Source organism: Amblyomma mixtum, chromosome 8, assembly GCF_055824585.1.
Source record: "Amblyomma mixtum isolate Tamu chromosome 8, ASM5582458v1, whole genome shotgun sequence".
Lineage (NCBI taxonomy): Eukaryota > Metazoa > Arthropoda > Arachnida > Ixodida > Ixodidae > Amblyomma > Amblyomma mixtum.
Genome location: NC_143019.1, coordinates 121,329,065 through 121,341,300, shown reverse-complemented (window position 1 = coordinate 121,341,300; position 12,236 = coordinate 121,329,065). Strand labels below are relative to the sequence as shown.

At 47.2% G+C, this 12,236-nt stretch overlaps 2 protein-coding genes across 2 annotated transcripts in view; one reads left to right on the top strand and one right to left on the bottom strand.

The window, feature by feature from the left end:
- The window catches only part of LOC149334153 (uncharacterized), a 32,193-nt gene extending 31,438 nt beyond the window's left edge, over positions 1 to 755 (bottom strand). The window contains exon 1 of the mRNA XM_089555034.1: positions 663 to 755. The gene's annotated coding sequence lies outside the window, so the exon portion shown is untranslated. The remainder of the gene's footprint in view (positions 1 to 662) is intronic.
- The window catches only part of LOC149334152 (uncharacterized), a 29,264-nt gene that overhangs the window by 12,007 nt on the left and 5,021 nt on the right, over positions 1 to 12,236 (top strand). The gene's annotated exons all lie outside the window — the stretch shown is intronic.

Sequence of the window (12,236 nt, the reverse complement as noted above, 5' to 3'; positions counted from 1 at the left end):
CATGTGATGCCCTTTTATAATGGCATTTTTGGTATTTTACACCATGGCAGACCATGAGCACTTACTCGAAGCCCCGGGTAGGACATTCATGCAGGGCACTCGAACTTGTCTGCGACTCAATGTCATGGTTGGCACACAGTCCCCATTAGCACGAGTACGACTTCTTAGTATGAAATTATTGAGCCTCGAATACCTGCTCATGGCCTGCCAGCCGTTTCAAATGTGCATCGTTTTCTGACCTGAGTAGCTCTTCGAAAGCTTAAGTTCTAGCTCTACAGCTTCCCACGCATACCTTCGACAAAGCCATGAACCACGAGCAGGTGCCTAATATTCGTGCTTCAACCTTTGATTCTCCGTAGTTCTTTCTCTCTTTCACTGTCCGATTATAGATCAATGCCATTCATGCCGGCCCTTGAATGTTTTCTTTCACGTGAGCAACGAGCATATTAAAAAGATCGGTTAGGCTTTGCTTCAACATCAGTTCGAGTTTCTGGATTTGCTTCTTTAACACCCCATTTAACCTAATTGCGAAAAACATAACGCAAAAAATGTACAAAAAGTAAATAGGCTACAACGGAAGCATTGCCGAAAAAGTAGCAGAGTATGTTGCGGTCAATTGGATGCGGCACAGCTGTAAAATGAAGCGCAAGAAAGCAACTTACCTCTGTAAAGTACGGGCACAGTGAGGTGTGGAAGAAGTTGACCGGAAGAGGCTTTCTTCGGAGCGAACCCATCAATGAAGGTTTGTTTTATACCCGTCCGCAGAAAGCTCTGGTAGACGCCGGTAAGTGGCGCAATATGGGCAACCATTTTACCATGGGATGAACAGGAAAAAACAGAAGCTTGGTTGAGTTGGTAATCCATTGAGATAAAAACCGGTGCGGAGAATGTGCTCGTTGAATACATTAAGACAAGGGGGTGTTCGGAGCCTGTCATAGCAGGATTCGTGCAGGTATAGTACGATGAACGGAAAGTAACAAGACAGTGCGTGTCACGTCCGCAATGGCGACACATCACAAGCACTTGTGCAATTCGGCACCTGTGTAAACGTGGATAATACGCATATGAGAAATAGATTTACCGCAACTGCCGCTGCTGTGAGGCGATGTAGGGGGAGAAATCGTGCAGGCACAGGGGCCTAATCCGGAAAGCAATAAAATCATGTAGCAACCGAATCCAAACCAAGCGCTTACCACATCCTTGAAGGAGGCAATGTGCACGTATTTATGCAAGCCGGCGGCAATGAATACTTCGTAAACAAGATGAGCATGGAGTACCGCAACTGCCGCTGCTATAGGGAGACGCTTCGGTGAAGGCTGGTTGTTATGGTGAAACGAAAGAAATGCGAGGCAAAAAACAGTGGCCGAATGTAAGCAGGAAAGGAACGGAGCAGCAAACAGCTGGAGAGCCAACACTTGCCACGTGCGAGAAACATGAGCGCGCATTTATACGCTCGGCGTTCGGTGGTAGTGGGTGAGGGATCCATTCCGGCGAAGATTGCTGGGCGAAGTTGAAAGCCGGTGCTTCTCAAGTCCGCGAATACTAGATCCCGCTGATATCTCACTAATCAAGCTGGTCATCGAGGCAGGAGAAAGATGACTTGAGCACTGCAGCGCTTCCAGTGTTCACCCGAAGCTTTTCTTTTCCATCCATAGTGGTCAGTAGCCAAGCGCGTTCATTTTACGGACCTCGAATTTTTCTTTCCTTTGTAGTGTTTTTAAGTGAATAAACAGAGAAAAAGGCTGGACACTAAACTATAACCTATTGGTCAGTTTTGTAAATGTAGATGGTACACAGTAGTAAACGAATTTATGCCGTCTGAATGGCAGAAGCTCACCCATTACCATGCAGATGTCCTGTACCTTCTACTCCAGTGAAGGCTTAGCCTTTGTAAAGGCAACCAGGTCAAGTCAAGCCTCAGCTTTTCATTTAGATGCGTTAAGGGCATGTGGCCGCATTCCTTGCTATACGTTCAGAGTCTTTCTCCTGAATAACACAATTTCAAATGCAAACGACGTTCACTGCATAAGAGGGTTGCCCTTGCGGATGATGCGTAATTGGGTTATTAAAATTCTCCATTCCGCTAAATAAAAGAAACCTTACTTTGGTCAGTGACGTGCCAAGGTCCTCGTCTTGGTGCGCGATGCGAACTGAACATGTTTAATTTGAAGAGGAAAGTAAATAACAGCTGTATTGGCTAGTGCACACCTATGGCGCTGAAATATGAAAGGTAACCAAAAGGCTTGAACTATACTTATTACCACGGCATCGAGCTAAGTAAAAGGTAGATGTGAAACTTTTATTACAGATGTTTCAGGGAACAGGCCTTCATAAACTTTAAAAGATAGGTTTTTTTGAGGTAAAAATATGGCTTTTTTAAGCGTTTTTTTTTTCAGTATTCGCGGACACCAGAAAACCAGTGAATCGTCTTAAGTAGTAGGCTGGTTAACTAACTTTTAGTAATTAGCGTTTTAACTAGTTGAGTTATTCGCCTAGTTGAAATCAGAGACATGTAACCGCTCGTTGGTGATAGCCATATTCGATTTTAGAATTTGAAAAACGCGATTACACTTGGCGCTGTGGTGCGAGGAAATTTGGCTCTTTCGACTACTTACGTGCCCTGGAAATATTGCTTTGCCTGCATGCTTTTCGAAAGTGCCTGTATTTTGGCACGATGTAGCCGTCGAGCCACAGGGACGAGGATAATCACGTTTTCGAAATTCCAAAAACTGATGCGGTTATTATTACCGACCGGCTACAGAACTGTAATTGGAAGAGTTTTTTAGCTGTGACAGTTTAAAAGTTAATTATCAGAAATTACTTAACAAGGTTACTAGTTGAGACAGTGCACCGACTTTCCGCTGTCCGCCAACACTCGTAACACAATGTCCAAAATCCATATGCTAACTGCAAAAAGTGTATTTTTTTAATTTTTTGAAAGCCTTCTCTGAAACTACTGCTATACAGGACATCAGCAACATCATCATGATCATCATCATCAGCAGCAGCTGCAGCCTGACTACGCCCATTTCAGGGCAAAGGCCTCTCCCATGTCTCTCCAATTAACAATGTCATTCGCCAGTTGCGGCCACCGTATCCCCGCAAAGTTCTTAATCTAATCCGGAGTGGATTCCAAGACAAGGCAAGCGTAGCAGGGAGCGGCAGAAAGTTAGGCGGACATAAGCATATTGGGTCAAGGAACAAACGCCAGGTTATAAATAAAATCAAGAAAAAATGATAGGTTCGTGTACGGCATGTATTGTGACGAGAAGACAACCGAAGTCCTCTGACACGTAATAGATTCCATTAGAGGGTATTTATGTTTACAAGTAACCTAACCTTGAGAGCCTTGAGAGCCTTGATGCCATAGGAAGCATAAGAGGGTTCTCACGCAGCTTCCACCCTCTCCGTTCGATGACGGTCTACGTCACACCTGCGGTAACTCAGGACGTTCTACGTCCGCCGCTTATGAACGTGGGTGGCGCTGATGAACACTCTCAAGGTTAGCTTACTTGTAAACATAAATACCCCCGAAAGCAGAAGGTTTGACAGCCGTCGCCGTAGCTCAGAGGTAGAGCACCGGACGCGTAATTCGGAGGTCGTGGGTTCGGATCCCACCGGCGGCACGTGGCTGTTTTTTCTTCTGCTTTTCTAATCAATTAGCTTTAAGCGATAACATATTCAGTAATATTCTAAATTGATGAACAGCACAAAACAAATAAATAAATTAAAAAAAATCCCCTGTGCCCCTTCGTTTCTGTGGCTGTTGGCTTCTTTCATATTTATAACGAGCCCCTCATACCCCTTCCTTTCTTTGCTTAATTGCTTAGCGAGGGCCTCGGTTCGGAAGCCTTGATGCCATAGAAAGCATAAGAGGGTTCTCACGCAGCTTCCACCCTCTCCGTTCGATGACGGTCTACGTCACACCTGCGGTAACTCAGGACGTTCTACGTCCGCCGCTTATGAACGTGGGTGGCGCTGATGAACACTCTCAAGGTTAGCTTACTTGTAAACATAAATACCCCCGAAAGCAGAAGGTTTGACAGCCGTCGCCGTAGCTCAGAGGTAGAGCACCGGACGCGTAATTCGGAGGTCGTGGGTTCGGATCCCACCGGCGGCACGTGGCTGTTTTTTCTTCTGCTTTTCTAATCAATTAGCTTTAAGCGATAACATATTCAGTAATATTCTAAATTGATCAACACCACAAAATAAATAAATTAATCAAAAAAAAATTCCCCTGTGCCCCTTGGTTTCTGTGGCTGTTGGCTTCTGTCATATTTATAAAGAGACCCTCATTCCCCTTCCCTTGTTTCCTTAATTGCTTAGCGAGGGCCTCGGTTCTGGCAGCCTTGATGCCATAGGCAGCATAAGAGGGTTCTCACGCAGCTTCCACCCTCTCCGTTCGATGGCGTTCTACGTCACACCTGCGGTAACTCAGGACGTTCTACATCCGCCGCTTATGAACGTGGGTGGCGCTGATGAACACTCTCAAGGTTAGCTTACTTGTAAACATAAATACCCCCGAAAGCAGAAGATTTGACAGCCGTCGCCGTAGCTCGGAGGTAGAGCACCGGACGCGTAATTCGGAGGTCGTGGGTTCGGATCCCACCGGCGGCATGTGGTTGTTTTTTCTTCTGCTTTTCTAATCAATTAGCTTTAAGCGATAACATATTCAGTAATATTCCAAATTGATGAACACCACAAAATAAATAAATAAATTTAAAAAAAATCCCCTGTGCCCCTTCGTTTCTGTGGCTGTTGGCTTCTTTCATATTTATAACGAGCCCCTCATACCCCTTCCTTTCTTTGCTTAATTGCTTAGCGAGGGCCTCGGTTCGGAAGCCTTGATGCCATAGAAAGCATAAGAGGGTTCTCACGCAGCTTCCACCCTCTCCGTTCGATGACGGTCTACGTCACACCTGCGGTAACTCAGGACGTTCTACGTCCGCCGCTTATGAACGTGGGTGGCGCTGATGAACACTCTCAAGGTTAGGTTACTTGTAAACATAAATACCCCCGAAAGCAGAAGATTTGACAGCCGTCGCCGTAGCTCAGAGCTAGAGCACCGGACGCGTAATTCGGAGGTCGTGGGTTCGGATCCCACCGGCGGCATGTGGTTGTTTTTTCTTCTGCTTTTCTAATCAATTAGCTTTAAGCGATAACATATTCAGTAATATTCTAAATTGATGAACACCACAAAATAAATAAATAAATTAAAAAATCCCCTGTGCCCCTTCGTTTCTGTGTGTCACCCAGACTTCGCGCACTTTTAGTGGGAAGCTCCCAGACACCCTTAGAGCTTGTGGGGGTAGCGGTCTCGGACTCGAAGGAGCTGCCCTCGACTCAGCGTGGCAAGCTCAGCGGAGACCAGCCACCAAGTGACAAGAGGTTTTTGGGCGTTCGGTGCCCAGCTTTCGCTGGTCGCAAGCCAGAGAATGGGTCGGAGCCAAAGGTTCACAAAACAAAACAAGGTTTATACAGCGATGAGACGATACAGAGGTTTAAACAATCACTAGTACAAACACATACAAAGTGATTAACAGAACAATGCAACTCGTGCAAAGTTAAACTCGAGAGAGAATACAATTCAAAGGAAATATTACACCTAAAGTGCACTAAAACAGGAGAGAGAAGTAAACAAGCAAAACACAATTTGTTCACCGGGCACTGCGGCAGTCCGACGACCAGAGTTCCATGACGATGCCGTCCCGCAGACTGGCGAACGTTGCCTCGTTGGTCCGATGCTGGCCGAGTGGTGTTTTCCCGGGAGTCGAACGGGCGCGCTTCGATGAAGCTTAAACGGCGGTCCGGACTGACTGATAGTTGTTGTTGTTGTGACTGAGAGAAGGATGAAGAGGAAATTGCACGGGCCTGCTACTGGCTCTAGCCAAGCCACCACCGCTGCCACGTGCAGATAGAGGAGAGTTAAAAGATCAGAGGAATGAGAAAAAGGAAAGAAAAGACGCGCGTCGCAGCAACAACTGCGTCCGCCGGAGCGGACGCTGCTCAAAAAGAAGCGGCCGGAGCCGCGCTCGCCGAAGCGAGAACAGATACTCCTCGTGGCCGAAGCCGCTTCCTGACTGATAGCTGTCAGCGTCCTTCTTTTATAGGCTCGCTCTCACGTCTGTTTGTTCTACGCGCCAAAGTAGGCGCGCACATACGCTTAGCATCTCCCGTGCTGTCTCCCTTCCTTTCTCTCGCCGGCCGCGCGTCCTCATTGGTTAAAGTCAGGAGTCGTTTCGCGAAGGTTCCAGCGTGTTCTAGCGTGGCGCCGTCGTGGCGGCGTAGCCGACGTCCGAGTGCAGAGGAGGGGGACATGTCTTAGCGCACGCAAGGCTTCCCCGTCTTCCCCCCCGTCAGCTGTAGAACCGATTCGCATGTTCGAGAGGAATCGGCGTGGATGACTCATTCCTTCGGCGCACGCCGTGGCGGTGGAAAGAGAGGCACGCGCTCGGCGGGGGCTTTCCCTCTCTCCCGTTGGGCTCGCGCCGGCGAGACGTCGTGCGCGCGGCGGTTTTTCTTTGTTTCTAAAATGCGCCGAATTTTGTGACACTGCCCCTTCCTTTAAGAATATTGTGTAACAATATTCACAAATCACAAAATTCGCGCGCACATGCATGCGCTCACAAAGTCAGTGGCGAATGCCAAAATACATACACCAATACCTTGATGCTTTCACATACATAACCCAGTGCAATAGACAGGTTGCACTTCAAAACACGCCGCATTTCGGCGGTAGAATTCGCGCGCACATGCATGCGCTCACAAATTCAATAGTGAATGCCAAAATACATACATCAATGCAATGATGTTTCCACATACGCAACTCAATGCCATGTTCACAATACACACACAAAAAAAAACGCCGAGATTGGGCATTACATTAACACAACATTGCATATAGGAGGCACACAAGTATGAGGCACGCTTTCGCCTATACTTCCAAGTTTGGCCTACCCAGCGGGCTCGGAGAATTACTGCTTGCTTCAAGCTTGCAGTCGCGCGTTTAATTCCCTTTCGGAAGCTGCTGCGGCTTTTCTTCATGTCGCGGGTTCCACTCTTCTTCCGCCTCATTCTGAAGCTTCTCTTCCGAACGCTGTTTTGGCTCCGCTTCCTACTCGTACTCCTGTCTGGTTTTGTGCCCGGACTTCGAGCCCTTCTTTCTTTGCTGCGGCTAGCGCGTCTGTTGCGAACAAATTTAACGCCGGTTCGCTCATGACGGTTCCGCTCCTCGTGTTGTCCTCGGCGCGCGCTCTTCTGTTTTCTTTTGCGCCTCCAGACTGAATACTTGCTGAAGGCTGGGCTTGTTCGTCGCAGCTTCTTTCTCACTTTGCTGCGATGTTCGTGTAGCTCGCTTGCATTCGACTTAGCTGTCTTCAGCTTAGTTTTCTTTCTTTCCATTTTCTTCCTGAATTTTCTCCAGGGTTTCTGCTTTTCGGCTTCACCTGCTTTGGTGGTGGCCGACTCATTTCTTTTTCCTTTCTTCCGAATTCTCCTTCGGGTCAAGCCCGGTTCACTGTCAGTTGCGTCATCCGAGTTCTTATCTCGCGATGAAGCCATTGGTTCAGCTCTCTCTTCTTCTTCGAGGACTGAACTATCTTCTTCCAAGTCATTTTTCCTTTTCTTCTTTCTGACTCTTGTTTGAGCGCAGTGCTCGAAGCACGGTTCAGGAGTCATTGGAGAATCATTCTCCTCACTTATGAATTCTCCTTCCTCTGATTCTTTTCTAAGCTCGTCAGTTTTAGTACAGTGGTGCTCCATTACTTTCACCGCACTCTTTCTTTCCTCAGAGGGAAGAGACTCCTCGCCTTCCTCATAGGCAGAAATTTCCTCGCCTTCCTCATCGGGAAAGCCCCCCTCGCTGCTCGAGGGTTCACTCGGAACGGGTTCCGGGTCTTCTCTGAGTGCGCTCTCCTCAGCTATTACTACATCTGAGCTTCACACTCAATGCCATTTAACCACTCTTTCTCCTGGTCTTCACTGCCGGACTCAGAGGTGTAGCACTCGGACTCCTCCATATAGATGCCAACTGCTTCTTCGTCCTCAGGCGGCTGCTCTAGGCTCCCCTCTGACTGCAGCGTCAGGTCGGCCTTTACCTCAATGCCTACTACCTCGGTAGTAGCTACACAATCAATTTCTAGAGGAAGCGGCACTCCGGTTTGTTCTTCACTCTCTGTGGTTTCAGTTGCAGGAACAGGCTGTTCCACAACCACACTCTCACTAGTGGAGCTAGTTACAACCTCTTCCGTGGTTGTCAACAAATTAGACTCGTTAGTCTTCCACCCGGCCTCTCCGGGGTTAAGCTCCACTGGATCTCTGACGCTCCTCGAACGCCGAATTTCGGCAAGCTTCTTCTGAATGATTGCCATCTCTATTTCAAAAGCTCTTTCGGCTGCTTCTTCTCGCCTTTTCCTTTCTCTCTCTTCCTTTTCGCGTTTCTTTTGCCTTTCTTTCTCAGCGGCTTCTCTAGCACGCTGTCTTTCTTTCTCCCTTTCTTCTGCTTTTCTCTCCCATTCTCTCTCTCGCTCCAAAGAGAGCTTCTCCGCCTCTTCTTGTCTCTTCTGCCATTCTCTTTCTCTCTCTTCTCGAGCTCTCTCTCTTTCTTTCTCGGCTTCTTCCCGAGCCCTCTCTCTTTCTTTCTCGGCCTTCTCTCTTTCCTGGTCCACCCATTTACGCAGTTCGGCTCCGGTCATCCCCATCTGGAGACCGGCCTCTACTAGCTCCTTTAGCTCCTTAGTGCTCATATTTGGAGACCGAACTCTACATTCAAGGCAATGAATACCTCTACACGGTGAACATCACTAACCGCTTCGGCGCGGCACCTCACAATATCGCTCTGCTGCTAACACTCGTTTACGATTCGTAAACACCTTCTGACTCTTTCTCCGTTCTCTGTGCTTGAAACACCAAACGTCCTGTCGCGGACGCCAGAATATATTGTCACCCACACTTCGCGCACTTTTAAGTGGGAAGCTCCCAGACACCCTTAGAGCGTGTGGGGGTAGCGGTCTCGGACTCGAAGGAGATGCCCTCGACTCAGCGTGGCAAGCTCAGCGGAGACCAGCCACCAAGTGACAAGAGGTTTTTGGGCGTTCGGTGCCCAGCTTTCGCTGGTCGCAAGCCAGAGAATGGGTCGGAGCCAAAGGTTCACAAAACAAAACAAGGTTTATACAGCGATGAGACGATACAGAGGTTTAAACAATCACTAGTACAAACACATACAAAGTGATTAACAGAACAATGCAACTCGCGCAAAGTTAAACTCGAGAGAGAATACAATTCAAAGGAAATATTACACCTAAAGTGCACTAAAACAGGAGAGAGAGGTAAACAAGCAAAACACAATTTGTTCACCGGGCACTGCGGCAGTCCGACGACCAGAGTTCCATGACGATGCCGTCCCGCAGACTGGCGAACGTTGCCTCGTTGGTCCGATGCTGGCCGAGTGGTGTTTTCCCGGGAGTCGAACGGGCGCGCTTCGATGAAGCTTAAACGGCGGTCCGGACTGACTGATAGCTGTCAGCGTCCTTCTTTTATAGGCTCGCTCTCACGTCTGTTTGTTCTACGCGCCAAAGTAGGCGCGCACATACGCTTAGCATTTCCCGTGCTGTCTCCCTTCCTTCCTCTCGCCGGCCGCGCGTCCTCATTGGTTAAAGTCAGGAGTCGTTTCGCGAAGGTTCCAGCGTGTTCTAGCGTGGCGCCGTCGTGGCGGCGTAGCCGACGTCCGAGTGCAGAGGAGGGGGACATGTCTTAGCGCACGCAAGGCTTCCCCCTCTTCCCCCCGTCAGCTGTAGAACCGACTCGCATATTCGAGAGGAATCGGCGTGGATGACTCATTCCTTCGGCGCACGCCGTGGCGGTGGAAAGAGAGGCACGCGCTCGGCGGGGGCTTTCCCTCTCTCCCGTTGGGCTCGCGCCGGCGAGACGTCGTGCGCGCGGCGGTTTTTCTTTGTTTGTTTCTAAAATGCGCCGAATTTTGAGACACTGTGGCTGTTGGCTTCTTTCAGATTCCATTAGAAGGCAAACGTAGCAGCGGTGGCAATGAGTTGGGTGGGAGGCTGTGGTATGAAATTTTGCTGGGATAAGGTGGTCGGAGCTTGTAGAGGACAGTGTAATGGGAGGGCTATGACAGAGGTGTTTGCCCTGGAGTGGGCGTAAGTAGACTGATGAAGATATCTAAGGACGTGGATGTTACAAACTGTTATAATCTGTGACATTTGAACATTCCTATTAGGTATGAAATTCAATTTCAAGGAATGTCCACTTTGCGTCTTAATGTCAGGTGCTGAAGGAAGCCTCACATTTCTAGAAAATGTTAACTGGTGTGAGCCAATAAATTTGCATGTCCGTCAAAGGAATGGTGGTTTCTTGGACTGCCTCAAAAAATAAAGTAAAAGGTTTACTAATGCTTTAACTTAATGACCTTTTGCAAAATTTTGAAAATATTCAGAACAGTGTTCTGAGTTTTTCTTCTTTCGCAGACACGCCTAGGTTAGGTTGTTCTTTCCTCGTTATTATAATGGAAAATGATGCACGAAAATGGTTTAATATATTTATTTCCTAAAGCTTAGCTGAAATTACTTTGAACAAATGACCCGTTCCAGGTCAAAGGTTCCGGTAAGATAATCTACTATCTCAGAATGTGAAGCTCAAGGGGCTTATAAGATATTTTTATAATATTAAGAGCCCTCATAACCGATAACTCCTGTGTTTTAAAAAATACTTGGCTTTCCATTAAAACACTGCATCGTAAAATGCTTCCGTTGCTTCTATTGATTTTTTCACCTATTGGCTTTGTGTTGCGCAACATTTTGCGTTTGCAAAGAAGATATTTGATTTTAGAAATCTACCTTAACATCACAATTATGTATTGCTAAGCTCTACAAAGACATTTTCGTTGAGACTGCTAATATGAGTTTAGCATCTACTCGTAGTCTCGCCGCAGCATAGGTAATCAAGACGTTTAGATACATGGATTTTTGTTTGGTTATTGTTTGAGCTCTTATCAAGAGATTTTACACAGCTGTGTAGGAGGCTTGAAATAAATTTTGCCGTCCCAATATCCCCCGCCTTTCATACACAAAGTTCGTGCTGATCGCTGGAGGGATTGGCAGAAAATCGAAATTTCAGCCGTAGGACGATTAAGAGACATCTGAATCAGTAATATGATATTGGTCCGCGCGTTGCAATTTAATGCAATGTTAAAAGGTTGAGCTGCACTTCTTCTTCAAATGGTGCGAAAATTCCTGGTCCCAGGATATGCCGTATAGCTTTGCTAAAATTTGTTATCGATTTCCAAGTGGCGCTACCCCTGATCACTCTCTATGTCCTTAGCATGCAAACAGTTAACGAAGAAAAATTACTTATATCAAAATCAAAAAGATCGGTAGCTCAACTATGACAAAGATGAAGGAGATCAAGAACAAACCGTGATTCCGCATTTCCATGCTCTCTAGCTCATTTCTAAATCGCCTATCAAGCGTGCAAACGTGAACGTTGTCTTTTCCGCTGCGTAAAAGTTGTCCAATATTGGTAACTGCTCTAACTATATGGAGAAAAAAAAGAAGCATGGGAATCTGTGCTCAAAGTCCTATATTGAAATCTTGCGATTCTTGCTAAACAATGGATTGATAAAACAGCCGTATGCTCAAATGATTGCTAGCGTTAGCACTCGAAACGAACTGCACAAAGGCTATAATGTAGACTGGCGAATTCAGTACAGAGACGGTCGGAACTCTCTGATTTCCAGCCCTCTTACTGCAGGAGTGGGTACGTGGAACAAACGACAACGGAAGTCATTGAAGCTTCTAACATGAACTTCACCGCCAGCAGCCCATGCCTACGTTTACTGTAGCCGAGGCGCCCTTCCCAGTGACCCTTCTTGTTGAACAAAATCAATGGGCTTTTGCGCTGCTATTTTTGGCGAAGGAAATGAGGTGAATGTCTGCTTAAGTTTTCTTCAATCGCCTTCATTCGTTCCTGAATCTGACACTTCTTTTATATGTGTTCTTACCCTAGTGCCTGATTAATTAGGCGGCCTTCTTCGCGCAAAGAAAGCGCAGGTCAATTCTAAGGAAGCGTTTTTTTTTTATTCCTCTTCATTGAACGCCGTGCTGTTCTCGCTGCTTTGAATGGGCAGAGCCAGCAATTCCTTACGCCAACGACACCCAAATTCGCGGGGCTTGCGTCTTCATCCTACTTTTCTCTTCGGATGGCGCTATTTTCTCTTCCGCTTG